We start from the raw sequence: 13955 nt of genomic DNA, 5'->3' as shown, positions 1-13955 counted from the left end.
TTACCTTCCCACTGGAGCGGTACCTATTTATCTACTTGCACTTTGATGTGCTTTCGAACTGCTAGGTTGGCAGGAGCAGGGACTGAGCAATGGGAGCTCACCCCATTGCAGGGATTTGAACCGCCAACCTTCTGATCGGCAAGTCCTAGGCTCTGTGGTTTAACCCACAGCGCCACCCGCATCCCCATCTCTGCCATACATTCATCTTATATACTGAGAAGCAATACGCATCCTGGTGGCTTGCCCCCCCCCCCATGTTTATAATCTGGGACTAAGAAATAAAACTCCCTGATGTTTTCCAAGGGGCAACAATTGCAAAAAGGTAGGCACCCTGGCTTTTGACTCAAATGCATTTATTTACAGGCATGGATGCGTGTTTTGGACCATGGCCCTTGCCTTCTGGCCTCAGATTCAGGGCATTGCTCCTGGAATAGAGTGGAAGATGGATGACTATTTTTGTCTGCCACGGCACCTTCTATTTTTGAAAATAAATGAATGGCCCTGCCATCAGCAACCCCACCTCCATGCATTTCCCGAAGGCACTTAGAGATGTTTAGTAATCCAGACGCCGCAGACTCCAGAATTGTGTGCATGCTTTAAATTCATAGCTGTAACATTCTTCACCTGCCCCCAGTCATCAAGACAAAACGCATATTCTTACATAAAGATTGCTTGTGCCTCTGTTATTATAAATGCCGCGTAAGAGCACGGAAATGCTCCGAGAATGTTCTCTCCGTTTTTACATTGTACACCCTCAGGCTATGAGGTGAGGGGTTGCAAGCAATTTAAGAACTGATAAAGAGTTCCTGTAATCTGAATCTTGCAGAATTTTGATGAACAGCTGAAGAACTCCGGTTAGGCATTTCCATTCCCCCTCACCCTCCTTTAATTATAACTTTGATTTATAGAGAAAGAATCACTGTAACATTCCCATAGTACTTTTGGAGCACATTATCAAAATGCCTGTTGTTATGACAAATGAGGTGGGCATGAAGATTGAGGGCCTGCATGTTGTAGGAACACAGGTGAGGAAATACTTCTCTGAGGTGCGTGCTTTTGAAGGTACAATATGATGGAGCCAGTGGGGGGTGGTATCCATTTGGCATTCTTATTCTTATTCTTTTTTGAATTTTTATATAGTGGTACCTCGGGTAACATACGCTTCAGGTTACATATGCTTCAGGTTACAGACTCTGCTAACCCAGAAATAGTGCTTCAGGTTAAGAACTTTGCTTCAGGGTGAGAACAGAAATCGTGCTCCGGTGGCGAGGCAGCAGCAGGAGGCCCCATTAGCTAAAGTGGTGCTTCAGGTTAAGAACAGTTTCAGGTTAAGTACGGACCTCTGGAATGAATTAAGCACTTAACCCGAGGTACCACTGTACTGCCCTATACCCGGAGGTCTCAGGGCAGTTCACAGAAAAGATCAACATAGAAACCACCATATATATAATCAAAATAAAAACAACCACCAAATAACCCCCCTCCCCCAAAAAAGAGCCACATTTTAAAAGGGCATAGGATGTCAATCAGATCAACCAAAGGCTTGGTTAAAAAGGAACATTTTTGCCTGGCACCTAAAGGTGTATAATGAAGGCGCCAGGTGAACTTTCCTGTGGAGAGCATTCCACAGATGGGGAGTCGCTGCAGAGAAGGCCCGTTCTTGTGCTGCCACCTTCTAGACCTTGCAAGGAGGAGGCGCACAAAGAAGGGCCGCAGAAGATGATCTCAGGGTCCGGATAGGTTCATATGGAAAGAGGCGGTCCTTGAGGTATTGCGGTCCTGAGCATTGGTAGGGCAGAAGCAGGGAGGGCAACAGTAGTTGACAACACAACAAATCAGTGTCTAATCCTTGTTTTTGCCTCCATCCTCCTCCCTGCTGACTTTTATACTTAGGAGGAGGGAGCTGACAGCCAGTGTCGGATCCCAGCCACCTGGTTATAAGTAAGAAAGCAGGGCGTTGGCGGATGGCTGAGGGCAGCCTCCACCAGATGGAACTTTGGGAACTGGCTTTTATCAGTGTTGTGGTGGAATCCTGTTGGCCATGTATGCATTTAAAACGGATCAGTGTTCTACTTTGTTAAATCCAGTTCTGTCACGTAACTCTCAGGAGTTCCCACTTCTTCTTGCAGCACTTGCTACTGGCTGCTGCTTGTGCTCCTCCCTCCCGCCATTTCCCCCGTGAGCCAGAGACAAGGGGCAGGCCCACAAGCAGCATTATTGAAGAGAAGGAGACTCTTGCAGGAGCATGGGTCTTGGACAGGTGCCTGGCCACACCTGTGTTGGCCCTGGTCAAAAAATGGAACAAGTCAACGCTACTTGATGGAATAATAATAATAATAATTTTTTATTTATACCCCAGCCACTCTGGGCAGCTTCCAACACAATATTAAAATACAGCAATGCATCAAACATTAAAAGCTTCCCTAAACAAGGATTTTAATTGGGGAGGTGCTTTCCAACCTTTATTTGTTTTGCCTTTGCAAGCAAACCTCTGAGGTAGGTTACACCTCCCAATTTACAAATGAGGGGGAAATGGGTCAGGCTATGATCAGACTTGGACACTGGAGTCAAGTAGCAGCTACAGAGTTCTGTCACAGCAGTCAGTTCTCTCACCCAGAGGAGGAGGCAATTGCCATGACAGATTCCCTCCCCAGCCGCTGGCTACTTGTCCTTGTTGAGGGGGGACCTTTTGGTAATGAATAGTTGCCATTCTGTTCATATTCTATTCTGCTCAGGTTCACTTAGGCATTCAATTTCTCTCTCACCCACCATTGTGAGGTCTGTGTTTTCCTGAGGTCAACAGGTCATGTCATCATCCTGTATCCTCATAGCGACAAAACCAGAAGATTCTGCTGGCGTATCTTATCTTGGCCTCTTCATCTCAGATTTGACACATTGCTGCAGATTATCCTTGTGAGCCTAACACCTTCTTTCCAAAGTCACTATTCCTGGAAGCCACCCAGAGTGGCTGGGGAAACCCAGCCAGATGGGCAGGGTATAAATAATAAATTATTATTATTATTATTGTTATTATTATTATTATTATTATTATTATACATCCTGCTTCATGGGGGGACGTGGGTGGCACTGTGGTGTAAACCACTGAGCCTAGGGCTTGCTGATCAGAAGGATGGCGGTTTGAATCCCTGCCATGGGGTGAGCTCCCGTCGCTCTGTCCCAGCTCCTGCCAACCTAGCAGTTTGAAAGCACGTCAAAGTGCAAGTAGATAAATAGGTACCACTCCAACGGGAAGGTAAACAGCTTTTCCGTGCGCTTCTCTGGTTCACCAGAAGTGTCTTGGTCATGCTGGCCACATGTCCCGGAAGCTGTCTGCGGACAAACACCGGCTCCCTCGGCCAGTAAAGCGAGATGAATGCGCAACCTCAGAGTCATCCGCGACTGGATCTAACGGTCAGGCTACCTTTACCTTTTTATCCTGCTTCATTTCCTCCTGCCAGGCAAAATCATGTGCTTGGCAGCTGCTTAGGATCTTCCTCTAGGAGGGAGATACTATCTTGTCTGAAAGAAGTCACATAAACAATTTCAATCTTTTATATTTGTTTTATTAAGTCCCTGGGTAGGATCTTTGCCAGGTCAGGAATGGAACTTTGTCATAGTATGGCAGGTAAGGGGTGGACCCAGGAGAAGAGTAGCTTTTGTTAGATAATCGAGAAATCCTGAAAAATATTTCAGCAGCACAGTAGTGCACATTTCTCCTAATAGCCACATCTTTTGTGTGCAGTTTTGCCTAATCTATGCCTTTGTCCAATTTCACCTTATGTAATGCATTTTTCAATGCTATTTTTATTTACCTTAGTATATGAATTTTTATACACATTATTTGGCAGGGGAACTGCTCTGAAAAATTCAGAGAAGTGCAAATGTCAAAGGAAGGCTGTGTTTCAGTTTGTGTATTGCCTAGGAAAGTGAAAATTGGGTAGGTTTGCTTATAAAGGTAAATTGAATTGAATTTATCCCCATCCCTAGTTGTTGGCTGGCAAAATGATTGCTGCTTAATTTGTCTGCAAAAACACTAGCATGCTTGATAAAGGTCTGTATAATGGATGGCCCTTCTAGACTTCTCAGGAACTATGTCCCTGAGTGCAGACTAGTAGAAAATGTTCATACATCTTCCGAACAAATGGGGCAATGATTCTCAAAGGTTACATTTGCTGTCCTTGCCTTTTTGTGCATGTTTGTGTATTTCGCCACTAAACTAATAATTGATTTCACATGATCTCCTTAAGAGTACTACAGTACTCAGCAAACACTTGAGAAAACTATATTTGCAGCTTCACTATAAAATATAATGCTGAAACTTTCCTGCTACCCCTGAGGCAATGATCACATACATTATTTCATTCTGCAGCTTGAAAGGTTCACTATATCATTTTCAAAAAAGCAGCACATGTGACCGGGGATCATATAGAAATCAGGATGATCTCACAATGTTGCATCTGATGGGATGCTGTTGCCAGATGCCAGTAAATAAATCATCCGATTTGGCTACTGGATGACAGCACCGAGATCAAATGTAGGAATAGGAAGTGAGGGCAAGTGAGGGCAATTCAAAAAGAAATCAGTGGAAAATTTCAGAAGGAGTGTCCAAAAACTGCCAAATGAGGGAAAACGTTTTTGGTACTGATAAAAACGTTCTTTTTATTTTTAAGGTGATTACTTCAGGCTTAGCTTTGATTACATTATGCAGCTGGATTCCATAAGTGAAACTTAGCTGAGTGACACTGCTACATGCCTTGTTCTGAAAAACATATATTATCTCAGCAGCCTTGAATAATGTCCAGTAAGGTATCTAGAGATATATATCTCTTCTTTTGCTGGTAAACACTGTATCAGTAATTCTGTTTTATTCCCTTGAGAGATGGGTAGTTTGGGGAAGGACTATATTTTGTGGATGTGCCTGTAGATGTGTTGGCTGACTTTATGACTAATGGCTACTGTCCATACAGAATTATAAGCTCTGCAATATTTAAGTGCATTTACCCTCTCAAAAATCCACACATATGCAGACCCCACACACATGGACAGAGAGTAACAAACAGCCTCAGGTGCCAAACCAGAACAGACACCATTTTAATAAGCTGAAAAAAGAAGATCCATATCTCACCCCCAAGGTCTTATTTTGGCTTGCTTTTTTTCTCTAACAAGGTTTAGCACTCCAGCTATCACACCTGCATATTAACTATGGCTACATAGACAGCCCACTCTGCCCCTCTTCCTAGTCTGGGATAAAGTCCAATATTGCTTGTCTGGGTGAATTTACATGCCACATCTTAATAATAAAGCTGAGGTACCTGCCAGAACTCAAAATGCCGTAAGTCTAGAGACAGGAACCCCAATGCTGTTGGTATGATCCCAACACCAAGTGCAATTTTAAACTTCTTTTAAAAAGAAATCACTTCACCGAGTTTATGAAACCCTATACACACACACACACACGTTCTTATGTCACATATGTATACATCATCATATTACATTACAGGGCATATTATAATATAATTTCCAACATGTAGACAAAGTTTATATACCAAATTCATGTACCCAAAGAAAGAAAAAAGAAAAAAACAAAGACATAAAGCCATTTCAAAATAATATTTGTACCAACACTACGGACTTCCTGTCAATCTTGCTGTTTTGTTTTTTTTTTACAAATGAATGCACTCTTATCATTGTATATTTTTTTACATTTTATCTAATACATTCCTATATCAATATGTACCCTTCATCTTGTTTCTCAACTCAATTTCTCTCCAACGCCAATCAAATGCTAGCATAGATAGCGAACCTTTACTATATTTTTGAACATATGGAACCCTTTAAAAAAACTGTAGATACCAACCTGAGAGGAGAAGCTATCTTCTGGGTTTATCAAACCAGTTGGCCCATTGCCACGCTGACTGAGCAAAGCTGGAGAGGAAACATCTTCCAGTTTCACGATGCTTGCATTTTCATCATGCCCCATGTTGACAAAGAAAAAGGAAGTCACTAATTCTGGCTGCATAGCCTTTACCACGGCATTGGTATGGTCCTGTCCTAGGAATATATTTCACCTATGCTGCACTGTGATGCAAGAGTGTGACAAAGAGATGACAATCAATACCTGTCTATTATAGAGAGAGATAACAGAATAACCAGGCAGCTTGGTTTTGCTGTCTGTCCTAGTCTTAATGCCCCCAAACAGATTCTCTCTCTCCATTTAGTTACAGAAGCCCCCATCAGCCCTCTGACTTCTGGTTCCAAGACAGCTTTATCCTATTTTCTGTCACCCTGGCTGCATCTTTTCCTTGCATCTATTACCACATGTAACCTTCTGACCGAGTAATGTGATCTTGATTGAAGACACCAAGGAATCAACGAGAATTCAATTGGTAAGCCTCCCGTTTCAGAGGACAGGCTTTGTGTGAGTTCATGTCATTTGTCCTGCTCTTTTATTTCTTGCTTTGTATCCAGTATGTGGTGGTATTGGAGGCTGCATCAAATACGTACCATCATTATCGAGATATGGCACCTAGGGCCAATATTATTTATACCTTCACAGTGGAAGCGCATGATGCTTTGCAGAATTTCATGAGCAAGAAAAGGCAAGCCCTTTTCCTTAGGAGCAAGGAAAGAGACAAGAGACAGGAAGAAGAAAAGGTGTGATGGCCTGGGAATCTGATTCAGAATCTGAACCTGAGGAGTCCCAGCCTGCACAGGAGTCCCTGCCTCCAGGGCCGGCTGAGCCGGGGCAGGGGCTTGAATCTGAAGGGCCTGCGCCTGTGCCGAATCCTCAGGAGCAGACACCAGATGAATCCACTCTGGCTCCGGAGGTGATCGAGGACCCATTGCCGGCAGGTGTGCCTCTCCCAGCCCTGTCAGGGGAAGGTGAGCCTCCCCCTGGGTCCAGTAACCCTCCAGCCTCTCCTGAGCTGCAGAGGCTCAGGGCAGAGAGGCGGAGGGAACTGGGTTCTCTCAGGAGGAGTGCTCACCTTAAGGCCAGGAGAGGCGGGTCACCCGTGGGCCGGGACAGCCCCTGGCCTCAGAGGAGATAAAGGCCAGTCAGCCCAATCCCAGGTTGCGGGAGCAACGACGTTGGAAACCTGTTTCTGCCAGCACCCAGACCTGTTTTTCCAGAGTTCCCAACCACACCCGGCTTCTTGCTTTGGACTCCGCTTCGCCCTTGGTGGACAGTCTCCAGGCCCTCGGCCCAGGACCGGACTCTGACCACGCCTCACAGTAACACACACACACACACCCCCCGGGACCAGCACAAAAGGCTAGAGAGAGGTAAGGGACTCTGGGAATAACTGAAGTTGCTGTTGCACTCGTGTTCTTCTTGTGGCCTTCCCATGGGCTTCTGGTGTGAGAAGAGGGGCACTTTCAGACTGTTGCTATTTTCAAGTGGGATTCAATCATGTCCTGGCAAATTCAGGTTGCACAATTATAGCACATTGGGAAGTTTTGTAAAACAGACCCTCTACACTCAAAGATCAGGTGTTTTGTGAGAAGGAATGGGATAGGGAAATGCACTGGAAAGTGTGGGATAGCACTCAGAATCACAGAACTGTAGAAATGGAAGGAACCCCAAGAGTCATCTAGTCCAATTGATATGATAATCTTTATAGTCATTGTCCCATACAGAACAACGAAATTGAAAAAATCTACATCAGACATTCAAAAACCAACAATCCCAGCTATCCCAGCCTGGTTCACCCCCTAAAAACTCTGATACCCCATAATTAAATACAATATACTCCCATAGAGACTACCATACACTGTGTTTAAAACCAAAACCGCTTTTGGATAGAAACTCTTTCTCAGGCAGCTAGTCCTGCTCTTTATAATCCTGTACCTTCTTCCAGAAGGCAGAAGCTGAAAGAGATCATTTCCGGGGTGCGCAATATCCTGCACTATCTCTGCAGCTTTCTTATGACACCTGGAAGCATAGATTTGATCCAAGGTGGGAAGAGTGCACCCAATTATTCCTGGCAATGAAGGAATCTCAGCTAAAGTATCCATGACAGATGGCCATCCAGCCTCTGCTTAAAAACCTCCAAGGAAGGAGAGTCCACAACCTCTCATGGGAGTCTGTTCCATTGTCAAACAGCTCTTACTGACAGAAAGTTCTTCCTGATGTTTAGTCGGAATCTCCTTTCTTGTAACCTGAAGCCATAGGTTCGAGTCTCACCCTCCAGAGCTGGAGAAAAGCTTGCTCCATCTTCCATATGACAGCCCTTAAGATATTTGAAGATGGCTCTCGTATCTCCTCTCAGTCTCCTCTTTTCCAGGCTAAACATATCCAGTTCCTTCAACCATTCTTCATACGGCTTGGTTTAATGCATCACCTAAAATCACGAAAAAATCAGGATGAATGTTCGTTAAATAGCCAACTCAGGATGAATGCTTAAGAAACAGATTGTTCTGGAAGTGCCTCGGGGCGATGGACAAGATGGTCTCTTTTTATGTTCTGGGGTACGTATAGGAAGAGATTAATGTGAATAAAGGATGTTCATTTTTGTTTTGCTTGCAGATGAAATTTACATGGCTAAAACAAAAGATTGACAATAACTTTTCACACCCCTACATCTGCAGATGAGTATTTCCCCTAGTGTTCATTATTCTTCACAAGACCATAAAGGCAATACAGTTTCCAGAAATGTGGCATCTCTGGGCACTGTGTGTAATATAAACCAAAATTAGCACCCTCTCTACGATCAGAAATAACAGCATGGTGATTTAACATGTAAACTATAATGGCTCAAAGGAGATGAACAATGCTAGAAGTTAAGTCAAGGTCATTCGGCCACCAGCACAAAACACAGATGTGCAATTAAGCTAAACACCAAGGAAACAGCTTCTCCCCTTACCTTCCTTAATATCTCCTGCCAGTAGAGCAAACATAAGTGCCAGCAGTAACAATGAGATATATCTATAATAAAAACAGCTGAGGGATTGTTCCTTTGCCCAGGTCTTGGGGGGCGGGATGCTATGAGCCAAATAAGGGAGAGAAAATATCTTAACTCATGTACAGATTATTAATTAGAAAAGACAATTGTCCGTGTAGCTCAGGCACAGATACAGAAATATATGCATAAGGAGCTGAAATCCAGAAAAGCTGTATGAAGCAGATAACCTGACAGGGAATTCAGTCCTGTTTAAAGCATTGAGTGCTGGAAGATATCAGTGTTGTCCAGTCTTCGGATAGTCTTATCTGCCCCTCTGTATGGCCTTAGTAATTCACAAAACCCGAGACTTCAAGCAAAAGCACAAAAAAGCCTTCCCATGCCCATTAGCTCTGTATATGAGCATGTGTAATTAATTTAAAAACTAGGCTATTTTTTCTTTTTAAGGGAGTGTTAAGTGGTTGCTATTTTCCATTATTACTATTTTCTACTATGGCTAGGAAGGGGAGGAAAAGAACAGAACACCTTGAACGTATCCATTAGTGAGTATCCCGTCATACGGACTTGTCAAAGTGAAATAGTTCCTAGTTAATTAGCCGTTATAGCGCCTGGAGCAACTATTGCTTCTTCTTTTTTTTTTCAAAATAATAAAAATACATGAATCATTTTGAATCATACCTGTGCAACAGGGTGGGCAGAATGAAATAGAAGCATATTCATTTTCATGCTCAGCAGAAGAATAATTTGAGAATGGTTTATTAGGCTATTTTCATTTTATTTTCTTCTTGCATAATGGGGGGTTTCAAGGCTAGAACCAATGACCCCTAGCACTCTGCTTTGCTGCCCCCATCGTGCTGAGCCACTCAGAACCAGAGTGCAAAATGCTCTGTTCCCAGAGCTATGATGCCCTTGGAGGGCCCAGCATAATTCTACACACCTAGGCATTATTTCCCCATGACCTAATAGGACTATGAAAGGCTCCAGGTCAGGCTTCATTTTTTTTTAAAAAAAAATATATATTTATCAATGGTTTCAGAGTTACAGAAAAAAAGAAAAAAATAAGAAACAACACCACAATACATAAAAAGTAGAAAAAAAACCAAAACATAAAAACCAATACAACAATACAATAAAAAGATGAAAAAAAGATTAAAAAGACACAAATCCCATATTACATATCTTTAACTTCCATTTGCTTGTTTCATTGACCTCCTCACACCTCCCTTTTTGTATTCTAATTTAATTAGTTATTTCAGCAAATTCTTTCCATCTTTCTCGATTTTTATTAAATAATTTATCTTAACAATTTAACCTGTTTCAAATTGCCTTAATTTATTTAACCTTATCTTACCGTAAAATACCTTAGAGCTTAAAACTTAATACTCAATTATACATAACTCCTGATATCATTTCTACTAGAGCCATATAGTTTCATTCCAACATTTTCCCTACTATTCGTTAATTTTAGGCTAATTCCCTAAATAAAAATTTTTCTTTATAAATTTTCTTCAAATCTTCATCCAACGTCTCTTCTTCCTGGTCTCGGGTCATGTCAGTCTTTACTGTCCATTCCATCTAGTCCATCAACCTGGTAATCTTATGTCCGAGGCCCTTGTCTCTTCCATGTCCCTTCTGCAGATCTTCTTCTTGTTTATACCTGCACTTTTTCTTGTCTTTTGTTGGTCTCTTTCTTAATTTCTTTCCTTTCTCATTGAGGAGTAGGTCTCTGGGAGGTTCCAATCCAAAATTATCTCCGTCTCCCTTCATCAAACCAGCCCGTTCCCCACAGTCCCACTCCCCACAGTCATCAATGTAGTCCAAAAAATATTTAAGAGCATATTTCAAAGTCTCTCCGAAGTTAAGAACCTCCTCAGCTCCAGACTCCCCCTGGCCCACTCCAACTTCAATCTTCAAAACCAACGGCTTATTCTCCTGCAGGGCCTCGGGTCTCTCCATTTGTATTATTTGAGGTGCAACCGCAACCTCCTTCATTATCTTCTGCACTTGCCCAATCATTACAGGTTCCTGAGTTGGTCCCTGAATGGTTTCTGTGACAATATTCCCTATTTGTCCACAGTTATTGACTACAACAGTCATCAAATCCGCTTTCTCATTCATCAAGTCCATCTTCTCATGCATCTGTTCCAACAAAGCATTTGTCTTGCATAAAGCAAGCACCAAAACTTCCTCCCAGCTCATATTTAGTCAAGGTCAAAAGGACTGGTCCCACGATCTTAATCTCACAGCTGTAGTCCTCAAGTAAGCTGCAGCAACAATTTAGTAAGCTCACTCTAGAGGAGACAATTTCTATTTGTATCCATCTTTTTAAGGCAAGTCCAACAAAAGAAAATTACTTTCATTTTTCAGATATTTTGTTTCTTTAAAATGCAAAAGGCAACATTGGAATCAGTTTATTTCTCTTCTTTAGCTATCTGTCAAAGTATTCCATTCACAGTCAGTGAACCTCTCCAACAATTTCTGTCTCTGACACCCCATTCCCAGGTTAGAGATGGTGGAAACTTATCTTTCTTCACTCCCTCTCCTGCAGGCATTAAACAAAGTCCCCCCCTTTTCTCCTGCTTCCAAGGGGGTTTCAGTAGTTATAAATGAAGGAAATTTAGACTTTTTAAACAACTTTCCAGGCTTTAGCTTACAAGGTTTTTGCTTCAGTCTATATACAAAAAGCGGAAGGTGGACTTCCTGTTTTGAACCTTCCCGCTTCGGTGCCAAATTAAGATATTTCTTCATCCAATTTTCCGTTTCTACTCACGGGTACTTGTTTTAAACCCAATTGTCCACAGGAAAAAGTCAGCGCTCTCCGGTGATGGCTGTGCGGCTTCACTCCGTGAAAGTAGCAATCAGTTTGCAGCACCGCGCCGCTCACCCCACTTCACTCCGGGACCCCAAAATGGGGTTCCCCGTGAGTAGGGGAGGCGCTCCTGGTGCCCTGCTGAACCCCACGTTCCCAGGCTTCCTCCGCCTGGGATTTCTAGCGGGTCCCCACCTTCGCCGCGGCGGGAAGACCCAGTTTCCATGGAGCCAGTTCCTCCGGTCGGAGGAACTCCGCCATTCACCGATGGCGCTAACCCGGAAGTCTCGGCTCCAGGTCAGGCTTCAGCAGTGCTCAGCGCTGATCATAGTTCCTATGCATGATATTTCTTCCCATGCTTATTGAATACCCCACAGATTCCATTTATTTTTTATTTTATTTTTTATTTTTTTTATTAAAGGTTTTTCCTTAGAATCTCCAAACATTCAATTTATACATCACATAGTTCACTTATTGGACCTCCCTCAATTCCCCTGGTAATCTTCCGTAGTTATTCCTCCACCTACGCATTTCTTAATTATAATATCACCTTTAAGTAAATTTTCCTATCTTCATTTTCTTTCTTGCAATATTTCTTATTTTTTTCCACAAAGCTTCTTTAAAACACACTAGTGTTGTATGATCCTCACATACAGTTTCCAAATACTCCCTAAATTTTTCCCAGTCCTCCAGAAACTTACGGTCTCTTTGAAATCTGATCTTTCCCGTTAATTTGTCCAATTCTGCATAATCTGTTAACTTTGTTCTCCATTCTTCCAAAGTCGGTGCCTCTTCTTGTTTCCATCTCTGGGCCAGTAGGGTTCTCGCTGCCGTTATTGCATACTGAAAAAGTTTTCTATCCCTCTTATTTATTGCATTTCTAGTTACTCCCAGCAAAAAAATCTCTGGTCTCTTTACAAAATTATACTTCAACATTTTCTTTAACTCATTATATATTGTTTCCCAAAACCCCTTTACCTTTTTGCATTCCCACCACATGTGCATAAATGTGCCCTCCTTCTCTTTGCACTTCCAACACTTATTACAGATTTTATACATTTTTGCAAGCCTAGCCGGTGTCATATACCATCTGTATACCATCTTCATAGTGTTTTCTTTCAACGTAATACATGCCCCCACAGATTCCATTTCAAGCCTGCAGCATTCCACCCTGCCAGCTTTCCTGGCTGCTTGATGAATCAGGATCTGCTAGGATCTGCATGTGGCTGCCCCATGTGGTAAATATCTGAACTTCAGCTTAAAGCCTTCTCAAGGAAGAGCCTTCTGGATGGACTCCACTCATCTAACCTGACCACTTTTTGTCTTTTGACAGATTTGGGTGGAATTTGCAGACATAATAGCCCTTTCAGAGTGGATGGAGTATGCCAAATTTCAGGCAAATAAAGGCACAGATTTTTGTACTAGCCAACTTTAAAAGTTGGTCTTGGTCTTGGTGTTGTTTTAAAAAATAGAGAATTAAAAAAACACCTTTTTTTAGTTAAAAAAAATTTGGATTAAATTTTCAGGAATACAAAATGAATCCTGCCTTTTTGAAACAGATAAATGCAGTGTATTTGTGGTTGGTCTCTTTAAGTTTGATTTGCAGGATCAGATATCAAAAGGACTCACCTCCTCAACCACAACCTGCAGCCACAGGAAAAATCTTGGCTGTAGGTCATGCTTAAAAGAGAGAGGGGTAAACCACAATCTGGGTTTGGATGACATGCTAAGCCATACCTTGGCTTAGCTGCAGCACTCCACTGACATCAAAAGCACAAGGAGATACCAAGTCGCTGTGATCTCCTTCTTTGGGTGCATTTGTACATTTGCACTAGAGATTTTACGTTCTTGGACTCCGTGATCACTGCAGATGGTGACAGCAGTCACGAAATTAAAAGATACCTGCTTCTTTGGAGAAAAGCGATGACAAACCTAGACAGTGTCTTAAAAAGCAAAAACATCACCTTGCCGACAAAGGTCCGTATAGTTAAAGCTATGGTTTTCCCAATAGTGATGTATGGAAGTGAGAGCTGGACCATAAAGAAGGCTGATCGCCGAAGAATGGATGCTTTTGAATTATGGTGCTGGAGGAGACTCTTGAGAGTCCCATGGACTGCAAGAAGATCAAACCTATCCATTCTGAAGGAAATCAGCCCTGTGTGCTCACTGGAAGGACAGATTGTGAAGCTGAGGCTCCAATACTTTGGCCACCTCATGAGAAGAGAAGGCTCCCTGGAAAAGACCCT

General features: G+C 42.6%; 2 long non-coding RNA genes across 4 annotated transcripts; one reads left to right on the top strand and one right to left on the bottom strand.

The window, feature by feature from the left end:
- Positions 1–336: 336 nt before the first annotated feature.
- On the bottom strand, positions 337–2945 carry LOC309532761. The gene is made up of 2 exons (XR_014220014.1): positions 2766–2945; positions 337–425 (listed from the first exon to the last, which is right to left on the bottom strand). It is a non-coding gene; the product is annotated as an uncharacterized lncRNA (long non-coding RNA).
- Positions 2946–3654: 709 nt separating this feature from the next.
- LOC309532305 lies at positions 3655–13130 on the top strand. 3 transcript variants are annotated; one of them, XR_014219722.1, is made up of 6 exons: positions 3655–3937; positions 6219–6386; positions 6557–6654; positions 7274–8469; positions 9348–9442; positions 12852–13130. It is a non-coding gene; the product is annotated as an uncharacterized lncRNA (long non-coding RNA). The 3 variants fall into 3 exon arrangements; XR_014219723.1 differs by having other exon boundaries at positions 3655–3955; XR_014219724.1 differs by lacking the exon at positions 3655–3937 and having other exon boundaries at positions 5662–6386.
- The last annotated feature ends 825 nt before the right edge of the window (positions 13131–13955 follow it).

This window comes from Podarcis vaucheri (assembly GCF_965113315.1).
Source record: "Podarcis vaucheri genome assembly, chromosome: 5".
Taxonomy (NCBI): domain Eukaryota; kingdom Metazoa; phylum Chordata; class Lepidosauria; order Squamata; family Lacertidae; genus Podarcis; species Podarcis vaucheri.
This window is presented reverse-complemented; position numbering and strand designations above follow the sequence as displayed.